Here is a 19,741-nt window from a genome sequence, read left to right as displayed (position 1 = left end):
GTACAGCCCTCTCTAGAAACATCAACAGACCCTATAGGCACAAGTACCACCCACACCAGTTGGAAGAACAGACCCCACAGGCACAAGTAAAGCCTACACCAGCCAGAAGGACTGGAAGATAGATATGCTGGATCTAGGCACTCAAACCCCTACAAACCTCAGCTGAGACAACCCTACTCTACCTGACAATCAGCCAATCTTCAGGACCCTTGGCCATTCAGGCCAAAAGACAGTAAAGGAAACAGACAATAAAGAAACAAAAGACCCATCCAACAAAGACATCACAAGAATAAACACCTGTACCTATAATCATCCCAAACCCAGATGGGTAAACGGCAATGTAAGAATATATGCAACACCATAAAGGGCAATATGGCACCATCAGAACCCAGTGGTCCTACAACAACCTACAACAAGACCTTGACATCCCAATGCAGATGAAGCAGAAGAATGACCTTAAAAATAACACTATGAAGATGAAAGAGGGCTTAAAGAGGAAATAAAAAATTCTCTTAAGGAAATGGAGGAAAAGACAAAAAAAATTAGAAGAAATCAATAAATCCCTTCAAGAAAGCCAAGAGGAAACAATCAAACAAGTGAAGGAAACAGTTCAAGATTTAAAAATTGAAATAGAGGCAATAAAGAAAACACAAACTGAGGAAATTCTGGAAATGTAAAATTGGGGTAAATGAACAGGAACTACAGATGCAAGCATAACCAACAGAATATAAGAGATAGAAGAGAGAATCTCAGGAGTTGAAGATACAATAAAGGAAATAGATTCATTGGACAAAGAAAATATTAAATCCAACAAATTCTTAACATAAACTATCCAAGAAATCTGGGACCAAACCTAAGAATATTAGGGATAGAAGAAGGAGAAGAATTCCAGCTCAAAGGCACAGAAAATATATTCAACAAAATCATAGAAGAAAACTTTCTCACTCTAAAGAAGAACATGCCTATGAAGGTACAAGAAGCTCACAGAACACCAAATAGACTGGATCCAAAAAAAGTCCCTTCACCACATAATCAAACCACTAAACATACAGAATAAAGAAAGAATATTAAGAGCTGCAAAGGAAAAAGGCCAAGTAACATATAAAGGCAGATCTATCAGAATTATACATGACTTCTCAATGGAGACTCTGAAAGCCAGAAGGTCCTGGACAGACATTTTTCAGACACTAAGAGACCATGGATGACAGTCCAGACTACTATACCCAGTAAAACTTTCAATCACCATAGACAGAGAAAACAAAATATTCCATGACAAAGTCAGATTTAAACAATACCTAACTGTAACACAAATTCTAATATGGTTTTTAATAATAAAAAAAAACCCCAAAAAACCAAAGCCAGATATTGGGGTAAATGCTAAAAGATCAGAGAGACAAAGGAACAAGCCAGTCACACATCTCACCTCACCAATTCCATGAATCCTCTGTTTGAATGTTTCTGAGTTCTCAGCCGAAAGGCTTCAGCTGAAAGAACCTAGCCAAAAGGCCTCTAGCTGAAAGGGCTTCCTCAGTTGAAAAGCCTTTAGTTCTTGTCTCCTCATGCATTATATATCTTTCTCTGTCCTGCCATATTACTTCCTGGGTTAAAGGTTTGTGTGCTTCCCAAGCAAAGGCATGAGATCTCAAGTGCTGGGATTAAAGGTATGTGCCACCACTGTCTGGCTCTGTTTCTCTCCTAGACTGAGACAATCTCATGTAGTTGGGGGGGGGGCGTGTGGCGGGATGGGTAGGCTTTGAACTCACAGAGACAGATCTCTGCCTCCTGAGTGCTAGGATTAAAGGTGTGTGCTATGACTGCCTGGCCTCTATGTTTAATCTAGTGGCTTGTTCTGTTTTCTGATCTTCAGGCAAATTTTATTTGATACACAATATATCACCATACCTAACCACAAATCTAGCCCCACAGAAAGTACTAGAAGGAAAATTCCAACTCAAAGAAGTTAGCTGCACCCATGAAAACACAGGCGATAGATAATCTCAAACCAGCAAATCCCAAAGAAGAGAAACACACACACACTACCACCACCACCACCAAAACAAAAAAAATAACAGAAATTAACAGTCACTGGTCATTAGTATCTCTTAATATCAATGCAATCAATTTGCCTATAAAAAGACACAGGCTAACAGATTAGATAAGAAATCAGGATCCATCCTTCTGCTACATATAAGAAACACACCTCCACTTCAAAGACAGACATTACCTCAGAGTAAAGGGTTGGAAAAAGATTTTCCAATCAAATGGACCTAAGAAACAAGCTGGTATAGCTATCCTAGTATCTAACAAAATAGACATCAAACTAAAATTAATCAAAAGAGATGGAGATGGACATTTCATATTCATCACAGGAAAAATCCATCAAGATGAAGTCTCAGTTCTGAACACTTATGCCTTGAATATAAGAGCACCCACATTTGTAAAAGAAACATTACTGAAGCTTAAATCACAACAAACCCCATATACTAACAGTGGGAGACTTAAATATCCCACTGTCACCAATGGACAGGTCTGCCAGACAGAAACTTAACAGAGAAATAAGGGAGTGAACAGATGTTATAACTCAAATGGATTTAACAGACATCTATAGAACATTTCACCCAAACACAAAAGAATGAATATACCTTCTTCTCAGCACCACATGGAACCTTCTCTAAAACTGACCACATACTTGGTCACAAAGCAAATCTCAACAGATTAAAAAAAAATTGAATAACCCCTGTATCTTCTTGGATCACTATGGCTTAAAGCTAAATTCAATAACAACGCAAATTACAGAAAGCCTACAAACTCATGGAACCTGAACTATGCTCAACTGAATCACTACTGGGTCAAGGAAGAAATAAAGAAATAAATTAAAGACTTGCTAGAATTCAATGAAAATGAATGCACAACATACCCAAACTTATGGGACACTATGAAAGCAATGCTAAGAGGAAAGTTCATAGCACTAAGTGCCTACATAAAGAATTTGGAGAACTCTCACATTAGTGACAACACCTTGAAGCTTTAGAACAAAAAGAAGCAAACTCACCCAGAAGGAAGAGACCCCAGGAAATAAACAAACTGAGGGCTGAAATCAATAAAATAGAAACAAAGAGAACAATACAAAGAATCAATGAAGCAAAGAGTTGGTTCTTTGAGAAAATCAACAAGACAGACAAACCCTTATCCAAACTAACCAAACAGCAGAAAGAAAATATCCAAATTAACAAAATCAGAAGTGAAAAGGGGGACATAACAACAGACACTGAGGAAATTCAGAGAATCATTAGGTCATTCTTCAAAAACCTGTACTTCACAAAATTGGAAAATCTAAAAGAATGGACAATTTTCTGGATAGGTACCACATACCAAATTAAATCAAGACCAGATAAACAATTTAAATAGACCTATAACCCCTAAGGAAATAGAAGCAGTCATTAAAAGTCTCCCCCCCCCCAAAAAAAAAAGCCCAGGGATTTCTACCAGAATTTCAAAGAAGAGCTAATATCAGTACTCTTCAAATTGTTCCACACAATATAAACAGAAGGAACATTGCCAAACTCTTTTTATGAGGCTACAGTCACCCTGGTACCCAAACCACACAAAGATGGAACAAAGAAAGAGAATTACAGACCAATCTCCCTCATGAACATTGATGCAAAAATACTCAATAAAATACTGGCAAACTGAATCCAAGAACACATAAAAAAATCATCCATCATGATCAAGTGTGTTTCATCCCAGGGATGGTTCAACATATCAAAACCTGTCAATGTAATCCACTATATAAACAAACAGAAAAAAGAACACACAATCATCTCAATTAGATGCTGAAAAAGCCTTCAATTAAATCCAACACCCATTAATGATAAAGGTCTTGGAGAAATCAGGGATACAAGGAACATACCTAAACATAATAAAGGCAATATACAGCGAACCAACAGCCAACATCAAACTAAATGGAGAGAAACTCGAGGTGATCCCACTAAAATCAGGAACAAGATAAAACTGTCCACTCTCTCCATATCTATTCAATATAGTACTCAAAGTTCCAGCTAAAGCAATAAGACAACAAAAGGTGATTAAGGGGATACAAATTGGAAAAGAAGAAGTCAAACTTTCACTATTTGCAGATGATAATGATAGTAAACATAAGTGACTCCCAAAATTCTACCAGGGAACTCCTACAGCTGATAAACTCCTTCAGTAATGCAGTGGGATACAAGATAAAGTAAAAAAAAAATCAGTAGCCCTCCTATATTCAAATGATAAACGGGGCTGAGAAAGAAATCAGAGAAACATCACCCTTTACAATAGCTACAAATAATATAAAATATCTTGGGTAACTCTAACAAAACAATTTGATTCCCAGTTTTCTGAGAAACCAATATACTGATTTCCAAAGTAGCTGTACAAGTTTGCATTCCCACCAACAGTGGAGGAGTGTTCCCCTTGTTCTACATCCTCTGTAGGATGTATGACAAAAACTTTAAATCTTTAAAGAAAGAAATTGAAGAAGATATCAGAAAATGGAAAGATCTCCCATGCTCTTGAATAGGCAGGATTAACATAGTAAAAATGGCAATCCTACCAAAAACAATCTACAGATTCAATGCAATCCCCATCAGAATCCCAACATAATTCTTCACAGAGCTCAAAAGAACAATACTCAACTTCATATGGAAAAACAAAAAACCCAGGATAGCTAAAACAATCCTGTACAATAAAGGAACTTCCAGAGGCATACCATACCATCCTGACTTCAAGCTCTACTATAGAGCTATAGTAATAAAAGCATCTTGGTATTGGCATAAAAACAGACATCTGGATCAATAGAATAGAATTGAAGATTCTGACATTAATCTTCAACAAATGGTGCTGGTAGCTGGAGTTTTCTCCAGTCCTATCCAGCCCCACGGACCCCACAACTGCTTATAAAATAATCACTCAGAAGCTCATATTAATTAAACTGCTCAGCCATTAGCTCAAGCCTACCATTGTCTAGCTCTTACATTTATACTCAGCCCATTTCTGTTAATCTATATATTGCCATGTGTTCTGTGGCTTTACCTGCTGCCTTTACATACTGCTCCATGGACAGCAGGTTCTCCCAATCTCCTCCCACTCCACCTTCCTGTTCACCCAATTCTCCTCTCTGCTAGTCCTGCCTATACTTCCTGCCTGGCTACTGGCCAATAAGTGTTTTATTTATCAATCAATCATCTACAGCAGGTTGCTGGCATAACTGGATGTCAACATGTAGAAGAATAAAAATAGATTCATATCTATTGCCATGCACAAACTCAAGTCCAAGTGGATCAAAGACCTCAATATAAATTCAGTCACACTGAAACCTGATAGAAGAGAGAGTGGGAAGTAGCATTGAGTGCATTGGCACAGGAGACCACTTCTTAAATATAACACCAGTAGCACAGACACTGAGATTGACAATTAATAAATGGGACCTCCTGAAACTAAAATGCTTCTGTAAGACAAGGGACATGGTAAATAAACAAAATGGCAGCCTACAGAATGGGAAAAAGCCTTCACCAACCCTAAGTCTGACAGAGAGCTGATCTCCAAAATATAAAAAGAACTCAAGAAACTAGACAACAAAATACCAAATAATCCAATAAAAAAGGGGTACAGATCTAAATAGAGACTTCTCAACAGAAGAATCTCAAATGGCTGAAAGGCATTTAAGGAATTGCTTAACATCCTTAGTCATCAGGGAAATGCAAATCAAAATGACTCTAAGATACTGTCTAGAACCAGCCAGAATAGCTAAGATTAAAAAACACTGATGACAGCTTATGTTGGAGAGGATGTAGAACAAGGGGAACACTCCTCCACTGTTGGTGGGAATGCAAACTTGTACAGCTACTTTGGAAATCAGTATATCGGTTTCTCAGAAAACTGGGAATCAATCTACTTCAAGACCCAGCAATACCACTATCGGGCATATACCCAAAAGATACTCAATTATACCACAAGGACAATTGCTCAACCATATTCATAGCAGCATTATTCATAATAGCTAGAACCTTGAAACAAGCTAGATGTCCCTCAACTGAAGAATGGATAAAGAAAATGTGGTACATTTACACAATGGAGTGTTACTCAGCAGTAAAAAACAATGACATCATGAAATTTGCAAGCAAATAGATGGAACTAGAAAAAAATCATCCTGAGTGAGGTAACCCAGACTCAGAAAGACAAACACAGTATGTACTCACTCATAAGTGGATATTAAATGTAAAATAAAGGACAACCAGGCTGCAATCCACAGCCCCAGAGAAGCTAGGTAACAAGGAGGACCCTAAGAGGGATGCATGGATCACCCTGGGAAGGGGAAATAGATGAGATCTCTTGGGTTAATGGGGGGGGGAGGAGAAGGAATGAGGATTGGGATGGTCGAGTTGGGAGAGGGAGAGCAACAAAAGAGCTATCACGATAGAGGGGGCCGTTATGAGGCTAGGGAAAACCTGGTGCCAGGAAAACTCCCAGGAATCCACAAGGATGACCCCAGCTAAGACTCCTAGCAATAGTGGAGAGGTTGCCTGAATTGGCCTTCTCCTGTAATCAGATTGGTGACTACCCTAATTGTCCAGCCTACCTTCATCCAGTAACTGATGGAAGCAAATACATAGATCCATAGCCAAGCAGAGCTCCAAGAGTCCAGTTGAAGAATTATATGAGCAAGAGGGGTCAAGATCATGATGGGGAAGCCCACAGAGACAACTGACTTAAGCTCATGGGAACTCATGGACTCTAGACTGACAGCTGGTGAGACTGCATGGGACTGACCTAGGCCCTCTGCATGTGGGTGACAGTTGTGTAGCTTAGCTTGTTTGTGGAGCTCCTAGCACTGGGACCAGGATCCATCCCTTGTGCATGAGCTGGCCTTTTGGAACCTGTTCCCTATGGTGGGATGCCTTGCTCAGCCTTGATGCAGTGGAGAGGAACTTGGTCCTGCCTCAGCTTGATATGCCATGCTTTGTTGACTCCTATGTGAGGCCTTACCCTTTCTGAAGTGGATTGGGGATGTAGAAAGGAGGTAGGGGGAGGGAATGGGAGGAGAAGAGGGAAGGGAAACTGTGGTTGGTATGTAAAATAAAAAAAAATAGGAGTTTATAATTAATTCATTTTAATGTAATCTTCCTCGACATTTGGCTTCTAATGATATTTTAAAAATTTTATTTATTTAAAAAAGATATTATGAGAGTTAGTGTTAAAGTACTTTATATCATAAAAAGTAAGTATCAAGATACTGAAAATACCCAAGCGTTTGCTAAAGATGATGAAATTCTCAGTTATAATTCTGAAGTTGCTGTTATAAGTCCAATAAAAGGTAGACTTTAAAAAGTGAATTTTGACTATCGTGTATTTCCTGTCATGGTTACGGGTTGAATGTGAAATGCATCCCACAAGCTCATCTATTAGAACCCTTGCTCCCCACTATTGGTGCTATTTTAAGAGGTTGTGGGAACTTTGGTACACTGGGTCTTAGCTGGCACACACTGGTCTCTAGGGAGGGACCTCTAAAGGTGATAACTGGTCCTTGGCGAAGTTCTTTCTGATCCACCAAATAGGAAGAAACTGCATGGCAAGCTCCCACTGCCTCTGCTGCCACGCTTCCTTACTGTGGCTGACCCTTTGAACCATGAGCCAAAATAAGTGCTGTCTCCCATAACCTGTTCCTGCCAGGCAGTTCATCATACAGATGAGAAAGGTAACTCACATAGGTGATTTAGGTTAATCCTTTCTCATTAATCATAACACAGATCCTATCATATTAGATATAAATTAATCTGTTGACTAATTGGACTACTCTTTCACTCACTCTTCTGAAGATGGTTTTTGAGGTGTAACAACTTATTTCATTTTTCCAGAGGAAATCTGGTTTGCGAACACCTTATAGAGTTAACATTTATTACTACGCTATTTGTAACCATGCAGTGACTTAGTTTAGGTAAGTTGAGAAGATCTAACTTTAAAGACATTAGAAAATGGAAATTTTTGAAGATGGCTATCGTCAAAAACTTAGCCAGGAAGCATGTCCTGCATGTTCTAATGATGTAGACAGATGAATGTTATGATTTAAATGTATGATTGTATGGTTAGGATGACCATTCTGTCTAATCAGATTTATTTATTTATTTTTTTATTTTTTTGGTTTTTCGAGACAGGGTTTCTCTGTGTAGCTTTGCACCTTTCCTGGAACTAACTCGGTAGCCCAGGCTGGCCTCGAACTCACAGAGATCCGCCTGGCTCTGCCTCCCAAGTGCTGGGATTAAAGGCGTGTGCCACCACCGCCCGGCCCAGATTTATTTTATAAAATATACATAAAATTGATTTCCCAAATGTACTTCAAATATAATTATAGCCCGGTATTGGAGGAATTGATTATCCTTATTTCTTAGTTACTAGGAAAGTACCCATGGTAGTACTTAGCCTTTGACAGGGAGTTTTGGTCTCTATTCAGTTTCTAAAGCATATTAAAGTCTAATGTGTTTTTTGTTTTTGTTTTTGTTTTTTTTTTTGAGACAGGGTTTCTCTGTGTAGCTTTGCACCTTTCCTGGATCTCACTCTGTAGACCAGGCTGGCCTGGAACTCACAAAGATCCGCCTGCCTCTGCCTCCCAAGTGCTGGGATTAAAGGTGTGTGCCACCACCCGCCCCGACCTGTGTTTTATTTTTAAAACACAATCTCAAGTGACTAATAGGTCTGCCATTTAAAATGATTGTTGTCAAAACAAGCCACGTGGATTTGTAGTAAGCATATTTGAACTTGTGCATTATTTACTTTTATGATTCTGTGTGTGTGTACATGCTCACATGTATATGATTGAGTGTTCATAAGGAGGCCAGGGGCCAACCTCCAGTGTTGTTGCTCAGGACATTGTCCACCTTATTTTTTGAGATAAGGTCTCCTTCACTGGCCTGGAACTCACTGATTAGGCACAGCCCCAGGGATCTATTGGTCTCCACCTCCCGAGTCCTGGGATTACAAACTTATATTACCATATAGCTTCCGAAGGGTTGGACTTAGGTAGGCCTCATGCTTACATAAGCCCTTTACTAGCCCTAATATATTCTTTTTAGTGTAAAAAATTGGGCTAGCACTTGGGAGGCAAAAGCAGGAGGAATTCCAAGTGCAAGGTTATCCTTAGTTTCTTAAGGAGTTTGGGGTTAGACTGGGCAACAGGAGACTCAGTACCCTCACTGAAAACCACCCCAAAACAAAAATATAACTAATCTACAATGCATAGAATTGCATTTGAAATGAGTTTTGAACTTTAACAACTAGATTTCCCCACACTATTTATATTATTATTGATTTATGCATATTTACCTTTACATGTAATAATTATTTTCAGTTCTGTCAAAAATTATTTTAAGGTGAACAAAGATGGTGAAATTGATTTTAGATTCATTAGATTTAGTACATCTTTTATTTTCATATGTGAAAACCAAAATCAGTGTTTCTCCAAAACTCCTACCACATTATTTATTTAATGCATGCACTGAATAAAACAGAACCAGAAGTTAGAAATTACTACAGCAAGGTTATGAAGAGTGGTTTAGATCAGACACTCTGAAAATGTGCTTCAGAAATGCTAGTTCACAGGACTAAAGCAGTGTTCAGACAAAACCATCCAACCAACCAACCAAACAACAACAACAAAACACCCATACAGTAATCAAATTAACTTTGAAAAATAAAAGCTAGCCAGGTTTTCCAATTGCAGAGACATCCAGAATTTCTAATATGCTCATGTTCCTCATGAGTAGTGAGTACTAGTAGTGTGGAAGCTGGGAGTGCAGTACAGTATTTCCCAAACTGAGACTTCAGGGAAAGCCCAATGTCTAGCCTAGTTGTCTCTGGAACATTCTTTGAGAAATGTTTGCTTATGGAAACATGCTTCTTCCTAAGGTCACCAGCTCAGTCTAGCTCCCCACCTATCCCTCCCAAGGCTCACATCTAAAACAGACTTTTCTCTGCCTATGTTCCTGGATTGAAAAGTTATAATATTCCTGATTTCTCTATGGGAGTTTACTTCCTTGAACCAGATCTCAGATGATCTCTTCCTTCTTTCAACAAATATTGATGAGTTCTTATACTTCCCTTAGCATGGAACACTCTTGGTCTTTCAGGCAAGGTTACCTTCTCTTCAACTCGCTGATTAGATTACTTTATTGTGTCTTTCTTCCTTCTCTTATCAGACTGTACTCAGACTCACTATGTTACTAAGGATAACCTTAGTTTCCTCATCTGTTGCCTCCTCAGTGCTGGGATTACAGGTGTGCATAGTTTATGTGGTGCTAGAGATAACCCCAGAAACTCATGCATGCTCAGCAAGGATTCTACCAGCTGAACTGCACCCTCAGACCCCTCTTACCATTCTTTCATGCATTATACTATTTCATTAACATCATCTGAAAATATTTATTTATGGATAATTTATAGCCATCCGTTAATCAATTTACTCTAGCTCTGAGACTTTTTATCACTCTTCGTTTCATAGGTCTTCCAACAGAGATACCTCTGTGCACGTAGGTTTTTTAAAGATAAACTGTACTCTGGAAACTCTGAGCCACAGTAAATCCTGTTCTAGTTTGCTTTCTGTGGCTGTGACAAAAACATTGACCAGAACCAACTTGAGAAGGAAATGGTTTATTTGGCTTACCTATCCTAATCACAGTCCATCATTGAGCAAAGTCAGGGCAGGAACCTGTAGGCAGAAACTGAGATAGAGACAGCAGAGGAATGCTGCTTACTGGCTTGCTCTCCATGTTTTTGCTCAGCTTGCTTTCTTGTACAACTGAGGACCACCTGCCCAGGGGTGGCACCACCCGTAGTGGGCTGGGCCCTCCCACAGCGATCATTAATAAAGAAAAATGACCCACAGATTTTCCTGCAAGCAATCTTTAATTAAAATTTCTCCTTCCCAGATGATTCTAATGTGTCAAGTTGACAAAAAAAAATCACACAATCTTTTTTTTTCCCTTTAAGTTGCTTTTGTTACACAGTATTTGAACACAACAATAGGAAAAGTAATCAGGATGCAAAGGGTAAGAGACAGGAATGTGGAATCCCATCTATTACCAGACATGCCGAGAGAAGCAGGATGTTATGGGACCTCCAGGGAGCAACTGTGCTCTTGGACAGAGGTGGTTATGGGCAAAGAATATCAAGGAAGACTTCTGGGCAATTTTTGAGCCAAATCAGGAAAACAGCTCATTGGAAAGGGTTGAAAAAATCAGCTAATTGAGGCAAGTACAATTGGCCCAGGAAGACAGGTGTAGAGGAGCTGTTGAGGCAAGCAGGGAGAGCTCATAATAGGCTGAAAAAACGTGCTCAGGAGGAATTGAGAGTTTATTCTGACTTTGATGGGAAGATGTAAAATTGGAAAGAATATAGTGATTTTCAAATTACTATTCTATTTCTGGTAGTTATAAGGTGGCAGCATGATTACAGGTACGGAGGCCAAGGAATTTTTTAGCATGTAAGAGTCCTCATCCATCTTTTCCCACACTTATACCAAGCCCCATGAACACTCCTCTTTTCTTCCTTTTCTCCACTCATAGCTGCTGTTTTGGTGGAAAATATATTTTCTTCCACCTCCATATGTTCTTTTGCTTTGTCTTCTGTTCCCCACCCCTTTGGTGATTTTTGTTTGCTTGTATTTTGTTTTGTGTTATGATATTTTGTAACACGAATCTTAAAAGGTCTAATTAATAAAAAACAAAACAAAACAAACAAACAAACAAAAAACACCAGAGCCATATTGGGGTGAAAGCCGAAAGATCAGAGAAACAGAATAAGCCACAGAAACCTCACCTCACCAACTCCTCAGCTGATCCTGTTTCCACAAATCCTCAGACTGAAAGCCTCTGAGTCCTCACCCCTGAGGGTCTCAGTTGAACGCTGCTTAGTTCCTGTCTCCTCATGCCTTATATACTGTTCTTCACCCAGCCATGTCACTTCCTGGGGTTAAAGGCGTGTGTCTGCTTTCCAAGCAAAGGCATGAGATCTCAAGTGCTGGGATTAAAGGTGTGTGCCACCACTGCCTGACTCTGTTTCCAGTGTGGCCTTGAACTCAGAGATCCAGACGGATCTCTGTCTCCTGAGTGATAGGATTAGGGGTGTGCCACCACTGTCTGGCCTCTATGTCTAATCTAGTGGCTGGCTCTGTCCTCTGATCCCCAGATAAGTTTTTTTTTTTTGGGGTACACAATATATCCCCACAGAATCTCATGGAGACCATGTTGGCTTTGGATTCACTGTATAGCCAAAGATGTCCTGGGACCACGAATCCACATGCCTCTACCTCCCAAGTGTTAGGATTATAGGTGTGTGCCACTATGCTTGACTGACTATTTAATGTTTAAGGTCCAGTTTGAATGAACAAATGTAGGCGCTGTGGGCTAATACTAATCCTGAATCTGTTTCCCTGAGTACATGGAAGGAAAAGATCCTGATCCTTTGTGCATTTGTTCTGGGCAATTGGGTCTAGAGTTATTCAATGTTCTGTTTTTCCTAAATGTCAGACACTATAAAATGCTGTATTTCAAAAACAACCAATTTATCCCTTACAACTAGAGTTATTTGTCACATAGTGTCAGGGATGCATTCTGAGTAATGTGGGACTAGGAGATTCATTGCTGTGTGAACATCATAGAGCATCATTACACAAACTCAGGTAAATCACTGGATGTGCTCTCTACATGTAATCATGAGACAGTAAACACGGGATTTATAAGGCTGCTACTAATGTGTCATGGCATACTGTATTACAATAAACCTTTCTTATATAATTAAGAGACATGCACTCTGAAATAAAGATAAAAATAAACATAAACACACAAGCCAGTAACACAGTTGTTTATTACCATTGAGTGCTATGTGCTGTAAGTAATTGTGTTGGCTATGATTTTATATGACTGACAATGTAGTAGGTTTGTTATACCATCATTACACAAACTTGTGACTGTTTTGTTGTGCTTGAGTGTCATGATGGCTATGATATCATTGGCTGATAGACATTTTGAAGTTCATTATTATCTTCAGGGACTACATGCACATCTTCTATCTTTGATGTTTATATGGTACATAGCTGTACCTATATATTAGGTATTGTTAATAACTTCAGCTTAAGGGTTAATCAACCAAAGCAGAGTTTTGTAAATAAGTTGTTCAAAGTCACAGTACCATTAGTAAAGATTAAAATGGAATCTTGAAAGATTGACATTAGAGCCATAATATTATCTTATAGGGAACATTTGACTAAGTGCCCGTAGAACAGGATTGTAGTTAATAATTAACAATAAATACATACCCAGCACAACAACTTGGTACAGTAGGTGTTATACACATTTTAATAGCTAAGCATATTGGGAGTTGGATATTTGTGTTATTATTAATTGTATTATTTTGTAACATTGTAATTTTCTGTATTTGTATTGGTAAAGCCACTAAATGGTTTAGAATTTGAACCCAGGCTTATATGAGTCCAATATCAAAGATTTTAGCATTTGGATGCATTCATCCTGGTATCTCTGCTATCAAATTACTTGAATGGATTGTGACTTAAGACTTCAGCCTCAGAATAGTCATACGTGAATGACAGAATGCAACTTCAAGTCCAGGACCCCTTCTGCTCAGAGAGCTATGACCTAAGTGCATCCTGGGAATCCTTGTCAGCATCTTCCCGCCATCCATCTTCACTGCTTTGCTTTGGATTTGCTTCCTCAAATAAGGAGAAACATGTGAATTAAAAACGATGATTTGTACAGGTAGTTCACTTAAAAGGTGAACACAGGGCAGAGAGCAGAAGGCTGCCCTGGAGTCAACTGAAATCTGAAAATGTAAATAGTGTGACACCACTCGAAACTGAGATCTGTGCAGTTAAAGAACGAGAAGGGGACATTGGAGAAATGACCGTGAAATTCCTAGGTGGCTCAGAGGACCAGCGAGAATCATAAGCAATAATGGAGGGCATGCTAGCAATGAACGCATGCGCAAGAGTGGTCCAAGGAGAGGGCTAGAAGGAAAGTGATGCAGAAAAACCAGGACTTGGGGGACTGCCTGTGGTGTCACCATTGTGTTGAGAATGGTGGCCAAGGAAAGCAGCCCAGTCAGGTACACCTGACCCCAGCAGCTTATCTAAAATGGAAAGATCATGTACCATTTGGGGACATTTCCCAATGCACATGCTTGCAGAAAGCCCAAGATTGCTGGGAACTCTTTCAGGGGAAAAAAAAACCCCACAGGTTGTGTTTATGTGGCTATTTATATCATTTTTATTTAGTCCTTTTAAGGATGCAGTTAATAGTTTACATGCTTGGGGTTTTTATGCCAGGGAGACAAAATGTAAAATGATAAAAACTGGAGAAGAATTAAGGGAATGGAAAACAAAAGGCCTGGCTGGAACACAGTGAAGAAAAGTACTGCAGGGAAACAGAAACCTTGTTGAGTAATCCGTGTGCAATACAACTGCGATGATCAGGACAGAGGCCTGCCCTGTATCCTACAGGCCATCTACAGTTGCCCGACTGTCTCTGGCTACAATTATAAAGTAAGGTTATAAAGAGACAGACTTGTGACTGACCCAGGACATCCTTTTACTGGAATGTTTTGCCATGTTGTAAATTTGGTGGCTGTTCGGTTCTTTAAGAAGAGTTAATAGATTCAGTTTCTTAAACCTAGAACCTGACTGCTAGAGACACTAATTTCATTAGCTTTCTACCTGAAGTTTTTCTACAAATAATGAGGTTCTAACGTATAGTAGAGAGACTGATTACAAACCAACTAATGTAAAAAAAAAAATAGAAAAGATTAAAGATATATTGGCATGCAGAGTGAGATGTAGAAAAATGAAATGAGTGGAGAGTTAGCTCAGTGATGAAGAGCACCGGCTGTCCTTCCAAAGGATCTGGGTTCGATTCCCACACCCATATAGCAGGTCACAGCTGTCTGTAAGTCCAGCTCCAGGAGCTCTGAGACATATACATGCAGGCAAAACACCCATACACATAAAATAATTTTTTTTTTTTAAAAAAATGAAGTGTACATTTCTAGAGTGCTAAAAGTCTTGAAATGAAATCCTGAAAATCTGCCTCAAGCATGATGGTGATGTAAGAGGCCAAACATCCATTTTATAGCGTAGGAGCCCATGCAGATAGAAGCAGAAACAGCACAGCTCTCTTAGGGTGGTTGTTAACTTATGTAAAGTACTTAATAAGAGATAAACACATTAAAAGTAAAGTAGAGGCTTCAGACAATTCACAGGTATGTAAGTGTTTGGAAAATCTGGAACCCTTCTTAAGCAAAGTGACACAAAATTGTGCCTGCTACTCAATGGATTGCAGTAAATCTGCGTTTTAAATCTCTCTGTTCCTAAACATGAGCAAAGAGAGACTGTGCCTTTGATTAGGCTGAAAGCATATGCACATAAAGATACTACCTGGCAAGAAAACAAGTGTGTGTAGAACCAGGAAAACTCTTTTAGGCATAGGACAAGCATGTTATCCTTATCAAGCATTTCAGTTTGTATGTGAGATTTCATTCAATGCTCACAACCATTCAGTCTCCATTTTGAAGGTGGGAGCTAGAGAATCAAATTTACAATTTGGTTGGGGGTGTGTCTCAGTGGTAGAGTGCTTGTCTAGCATGCATCGGCCCCGTGACCTCAGAATAAGGGAGTCACATACATGATAACGTGGCAAACATGGAATCATGTCCAATTTAAATGGTACTCTTTCTTAGGCTGTGTGGTGGGAGGCTGCTGCTCTGCAGGGTGAGCTCCTAACTGATTTTCCTTAAGGGATAGGAGAAACATTACTTGTCCCTCACTCTCTGCGGCCTCTACGTGAAACACTGATGTCCTTATTTTGTTCTTGCAAAGATAATACAAATACAATTACAGAGCACTCAATTATGTAAACAAAAACAAAAGATCATCTCAATCCTGCCACTGAATGATAAACAGGGTTTATATTTTTATTATATATTCCTAATGCTTTTATACTAATGTGTAAATGCTATACATGTTCAAATATATTTTACAAAAGTGATCAAACTGTGCATATTCTATTTGAAGCCAGTTCTTGTTTATTAAATCAATTGCATATAAAAGAAAATTTTCTCCCATGAAATTTTTGTGAATGGATAGTAAAGCAATATGGATGTATAAACAATCCACCCTCACTTGCAAAAGCTTTTGCAATATTTATTAAATTGATTGAGATACCTGAAGTAAAGCTAATAAGAATGTCAAATGCTGCTTATAACTTCTAAAGTAATCACCATTCTAGGATGCATAACAACCTAATATTGCATAAATTTGTTTTCTAATATCAGTGTCAAAAGGGATGTGTGCATAAAGTCTGACTTTCTTTTGTTTGTTTGCTTGTTTTTCTTTCTCTTTATTTTGAGACTGGGGATTTTATAGACTTGCAATCAGCAATGAGGATCACTAGAATAACTTTTCAGATACAAGAGACTTCAAATTGTCTGTCATTACACAGGCCTGGCTGGGAGAACTATTCAAAGAACCTTCAAACACATGCCATTCATCTACCCCTCTGGAGTATTTCAAGTTCTGCCCTTGGATTGGATAAAGTCTTTAGGTTATAACCTATCTATACATCTTGAAATCCCTGGCTTGAGGATCCCTATAAAAAGTGAGTTCAATTCACCTGTTTACTACCGAGACCAGTGTCTACCACACCACAAACGCTGGATGTACTTGGCAGTAAGTTTGTTTTTGTTTTTGTTTTGTTTTGTTTTTTTGTTTTTGTTTTTTGAGACAGGGTTTCTCTGTGTAGGTTTGGTGCCTGTCCTGGATCTTGCTCTGTAGACCAGGCTGGCCTCGAACTCACAGAGATCCGCCTGCCTCTGCCTCTGGAGTGCTGGGATTAAAGGCATGCACCACTGCCGCCCGGCTCCGAAGTAAACTTTTAAAAACAGACTTTACTGGCAGAAAATAATGTGTTGCTGAGAAACTTATATGCTTTTTCTTCATCATAAAAAAGAGTAATTTTATTGGTTATGATTCTGAAGTTTCTCATCCCAGGCCTGGAAGCCTAGAGTCAAAGTTGATGCTAGATTAGAGAAATTACGTCGTGTCTTAATATTTGAATGCTTTCACTTTCTTAGGATTGTTTTCTGCTTCTATTTTATTACCTTCATTGTTATATTTGTATATAGAAGGACATTTTTTCCTTATTTTTCTGTGTTTGAAAATGAAAGCAAACATCTACTTGGCTGAGGGACTGTAATATAAAATATTATGTTTTACCACCTGAATGATTTATTTTGTTCATTTCAACTTGCTATATGTGGGTAATGCTGCACGATTTTTCTCGTGGTGCTTGGAGCTTGTGAAGTCTGTTATCACAGAGCTGGCTGAAGCTCTCTTTTGAACAGTCTTAGCTGACCATTAGGGAATGCTTTTGACTTGATGAACAACATTTATTTCTATTCAGCTAAATTTTTCTTCTATTGTTTCTTTGATGACTGATGCTCTTTTCTTTTACTCTGTTCTTTTTTGAAATTTAATTTAATTTTATTTTTCAATACAATTCAGTTCTACATATTTACTCTGTTCTTTCATGGAGCTTTTTCTTGGAATTAAACACTTCTAAGGTGGCCTCTATAGCTAATGTGCTTGGAATTTCCCTTCCCCAGTTTTAGTATAAACCAGGATGGCTGATCAGGTAGGTATATTTAAATAAGTCTGAGGGTGAGATTTTCAAACTTCGTTTTTAAAAATAATTTATTTATTTTTATTTTATGTGCATTGGTGTTTTGCCTGCATGTATGTCTGTGTGAAGGGGTAAGATCTTGACATTACAGACAGTTGTTAGCTGCCATGTGGGAGTTGGGAATTGAACCTGGGTCCTCTGGAAGAGCAGTCAGTGCTCTTAACCACTGAGCCATCTCTCCAACCTCTTTCAAAATTCTGATAGTGACAAAGGAATTTTTAAATATTTTCATTTATTTATTTATTTTATTTTTTTGAGACAAGGTTTCTCTGTGTAGCTCCGGCTATCCTGGAACTCACTCTGTAGGCGAGGTGCTCTCAAACTCACAGAGATCCGCCCACCTCTGTCTCCCAAGTGCTAGAATGAAAGGCCTGTATCACAACACCAGACCAATTTTTTATTTTTAACCTGTAATTTTTTACAGGGCTTATACTTTTTTAAATTTATAATTTAATTTCTATATATTTTAATTTATTTTATTATATATTACATAATAAATATATAAATAATAAATATAATAATGTAAAAATAAATATAATATATTACATAATATAATTTTATTTATATATAATTTAATTTAATAAAATATATAATATAATATAATTTATATATATATAAATATATATATATTTAATTATAAATATATGTTTAACCTGGACTTATATTTTTCAAAGTGCAGTAAAAATAAATATAGCAAAGATGAATTTTAAAAGACATACAAACTGCAAGCCTGAGTTTTAAAAATTATTGACTCCAACAGGAAGTACATTCACTCGGTCACGTTGCTCTGAAAGTTTCTAACGCTTTGTTCTCAGTTAATCATGATAGTTTAAAAACAGTTTGGTCATCTGGTGGGCTACGCTTTGAGTGGCCTGTTGTAGGATAATCTGCCTTGGTAATGGCCTCTATGCCCCCCACTCTACATTCTGTTCCTCCCCAGTCACTGCTAAATGCCTGTTTTTGGCTCATACACCCTATTACATCAAGCTGTGGACTCCTTGAGGGTCAAGGGTGGAGACTTTTTAATCTTTCAATGCCCAACACGTACCACAGTGGTAGGCAAGGATTTGTGTTGTGTTACATGGTCCTTGTTGGTACTGGAAACTGAAATCCAGTTTTAGTACAAGTTATTTCAAGGGATATATGGAGGTTTTCCTTCTTACTGTACTTTTTAGTATTTGTTAATTTTTCAAAACACACCAGCCAGGCAGTGGTAGAGCAAGCTCAGACAGATCTCTGAGTTTGAGGACAGCCTGGTCTACAGAGTGAGTTCAAGAGCAGCCAGGGCTACACAGAGAAATCCTGTCCTGAAAAACAAAAACAAAAACAAACAAACAAAAAACAGAAATGAGAAAAATGTAAGCATTATTTTAACAACAGATGCTTCAGAACAAATGATGTCCACCTCTTGTGGCAGTGATAGAGGCCAGTTTGTGGGAGAAAAAAAAAAAAAGACGAGGCTTAGCAGCCCCCGCTGTCACTGAGGGACAAGCTCTTCTTCTCCTTGTCTTTGGATTGGTAAAACCATCAAGAGGTTAAAATGACTAGTTCTAGGAGAGAGACAAAGTAGTTTTGTATAAACTTCCTGCTGAAAATTGAGGCTAGAAAGTGCTTTCTTTTTTACTTTGTTCCTCCCACCCACAACCTTCAAGGGCTTGGCGCTATTGGGAAGTTCTGTGGCCACCTCATTCGCATTATTCAGATACTGGAATAACTAAATATGATCATTTAAACCCTGAGCCACGGGCCCTGACTCTTCTATTCCGACGATAGCACTGTTTGAACAGTCGGTTAATCACAGCTTGAAAGTGACTTGTCTACAATGTGTAATGTGACTAAGTTAGCTGCTAAGCAGTTTCATTGTGATCCCGGTGCCGGTGGAATTCCTGTCACCTTTCCAACAGTTAAGTCATTTTGCATGACTGCGGGGTGACATCACTGTGTGACCAGATTATTGGCTGAAGACA

The sequence above is a fragment of the Peromyscus californicus genome, unplaced genomic scaffold (assembly GCF_007827085.1).
Source record: "Peromyscus californicus insignis strain IS unplaced genomic scaffold, ASM782708v3 Scaffold_9__1_contigs__length_137607984, whole genome shotgun sequence".
Classification (NCBI taxonomy): domain Eukaryota; kingdom Metazoa; phylum Chordata; class Mammalia; order Rodentia; family Cricetidae; genus Peromyscus; species Peromyscus californicus.
This window is presented reverse-complemented; position numbering follows the sequence as displayed.